This window comes from Salvelinus namaycush, chromosome 39, assembly GCF_016432855.1.
Source record: "Salvelinus namaycush isolate Seneca chromosome 39, SaNama_1.0, whole genome shotgun sequence".
NCBI lineage: Eukaryota > Metazoa > Chordata > Actinopteri > Salmoniformes > Salmonidae > Salvelinus > Salvelinus namaycush.
The window spans coordinates 14,958,421-14,961,160 of record NC_052345.1 but is presented as its reverse complement, the minus strand read 5'-3'; the positions used below and the strand labels follow the sequence as shown (position 1 = coordinate 14,961,160).

Sequence of the window (2,740 nt, the reverse complement as noted above, 5' to 3'; positions counted from 1 at the left end):
AAGGAGCCAAGGTAAGTTGCTAGCTAGCATTAAACTTATCTTAGAAAAAAACAATCAATCTTAACATAATCACTAGTTAACTACACATGGTTGATGATATTACTAGGTTAACTATTTAACTATTAACTGTAGCTAGTTCGTAAAATGATGTAACGTTGACAGAATCTACCTGAGAATGTGTGTATTTTCATTAGCTTGGTTAAGTTATGCTTGCTAGCTATATTTGCTAGCTGAAAATAATTGTTATTCATGTCTCTGTTATTCATGTTTCTTCTACACAGTATCTAACAAAGATACATTGACAGGGGAGATCACCGTGAGGGCTGCCTGTCACAGGTCCATGAGGAAGAGTGAAAAGCCACACAGCATGAGAGTAGGGAAAGGTTATAGATAGCTACTAGGGACCTTGTTAAGGTACTAGGGACCTTGTTAAACATCTCCTGTGAGACACTGTCATCATGGTCAAAATGTGTTGGAGACAGTGTCAACGTTTAATCTTATCAGTAGATAGATATTGTAATGATACTCGTCTGGTGAAGGAGAAGAGGACCAAAATGCAGCGTGGTAAGTGTTCGTCATAATTTAATAGAAAACTGAACACTACACAAAATAACAACGAGGAGAAAACGAAACAGTTCTGCAAAGTGAACAGACACTACACAGAAAATAAACACCCACCAACCAAAATGGGGAAAACAGGCTACCTAAGTATGATTCTCAATCAGAGACAATGATCGACAGCTGCCTCTGATTGAGAACCATACCAGGCCAAACACAGAAATACAATAACATAGAAAAAAGAACATAGACTACCCACCCCAACTCACGCCCTGACCAACCTAACACAAAGACATAAAAAAGGAACTAAGGTCAGAACGTGACAGATATTAATGATGGGCCCCAATCCCAATTTAGAATTGCCCACTTAACAGGTTATTTGGTAAAGATCTGTTGACGCAGTGTTTGGTAATTGTGTTACTGAGACACATTGTATTCCTGTATAGTTAAATGAGCCCCTAGTTAAGAAGACTAGACACTACTATGTTTATTGTTATTTATGAGCCGCGTCATTCTTGTTTCTCACTTCAGTCACTTCACTTATCTTCACAGATGGTGTTAAAGCACTCCGTACCAGTGATAGTGGTCCAAAGCCACTGCTCCTGTGTTGCAGGAAGTGCTCTGTGCAATCATCTGGTGGCCCTTCTTTACCAGACAGCACACTACTCTCAACTAAACATTCCTGCTGCACCACCAGTTCACAGCTGCACAGACTCGTTGGCACAAGACAGCGTTGGCACAAGCCAAGAACACTTGTGAGTCTATCAATATCCATAAAAAAATGCACCTGAAAAGTATTCAGCCTATGTAACAGTAAATCCTTGTTAATTAGGGTGTGAAGCCAGGTCCGGTTGATGGAATAGAGTTCCATAAACCTACTAACTCGTGTGCTGATGGAATAAGGTAAGTTGGAGGTTCCTAGAATGGAAACATTTTAGAAAACATTTTCTTGTGATTGTATCCAGATGATAATGACAAATGTTTGGGACAAAGACTGGGGGTAAATATATCATCTATAAATCTGTATATTTTAATTCATTTTATTTGAACTTTCAGGCTTGTGCTGTTTCTGGAAAAGTTACATGAGTCTTTGTCATAGTAATCTCTCCAACCCGATGTTAAGGTTTTAAAATGTTTTGCAGAAGTTCTCTCTACAAAGCACTCAATGGATACATGTCTGACATGGACCTTCTCTCCGTATCATAAACGTATGCCAACCTTTCTCCACTTACTGCCCCTCTTGTGACAACAATGGAAATGTCAGCTGACGTGCCCCTGGTTGAGTCCACCTTTGGGTCAGTGCAAGCCGGCAGTGTTCTGTCCTATCAGCTTCCACAGCCAAAGACCCGTGAAATTGTGAAGATTGCCAATGCCACTTCTCCACCAATACTTCCATTAGATGGCTACAGGCTTCAGGCTTCCTAGTGTGCTTACGTCCTTAGCCATCAGGAGCAGTTCCACCTCAAGGCATTAGAAACAACCTACGAGATGTCACACAAAGTCGAGGTTGCTACAAGGGAGCAGAGCAGCAGCCCGGAATGGCAAGGGATCTGGTATGCAGACCATGGAGATGAAGAGGGGGCTAGCCATGGAGCCAGTGGCTGTACAGGAGTACTGCACACTGAAGAATGTTAACTTCTACAGTAGAATAGATTTGTTTAAAAAAATGTATTTCAGCAAATGTTCAACAGTTCAGTTAATCAATTACACATCTCTAACATTGTATTCTATCTTGCATTCTGGCTATTCTGTGCTTACTTGATTTCTTTCCCCCACCCCTGTTACTCATTGCCTAATTAAAGCCAATACAAGCTCCACACAAACGATTGATACATGTCGTAGATAAACAAATGATTATTTTGCTGCTAGCAAATAAACACATGTACATTTACACCGGCTTGGCCCATGCTCTGGACCGGATCAGAGACGGCACAGTCCATAGGCAGCGCACCTTGTTCTTCATCCCCCTCAGTCGGAGCAGGAGGTTTCAGTCTTGTTTCCCAAACACCAGGTCTCTTTTGAATGTGCCAGTTCCACGCGAAGACAGTAGGAACAACAACTCTTTTTAGGTATTGTCGCCCCCCCAATTTTTCCCTCAACAAAGTCACTTTCGACGAAATGTGTACTACACACCTTGTGTGTTTGGTGACAGCAAAGTTGTCACGACGTACTGCCACCAACC

The 2,740-nt window shown here is 41.6% G+C and overlaps 1 long non-coding RNA gene across 2 annotated transcripts; it reads left to right on the top strand.

The window, feature by feature from the left end:
- Positions 1–210: 210 nt before the first annotated feature.
- On the top strand, positions 211–2,366 carry LOC120033002. Of its 2 annotated transcripts, XR_005473884.1 has the most exons (4): positions 211–564; positions 1,111–1,313; positions 1,391–1,461; positions 1,701–2,366. It is a non-coding gene; the product is annotated as an uncharacterized LOC120033002 (long non-coding RNA). The 2 variants fall into 2 exon arrangements; XR_005473883.1 differs by lacking the exon at positions 211–564 and having other exon boundaries at positions 819–1,313.
- Positions 2,367–2,740: the final 374 nt, after the last annotated feature.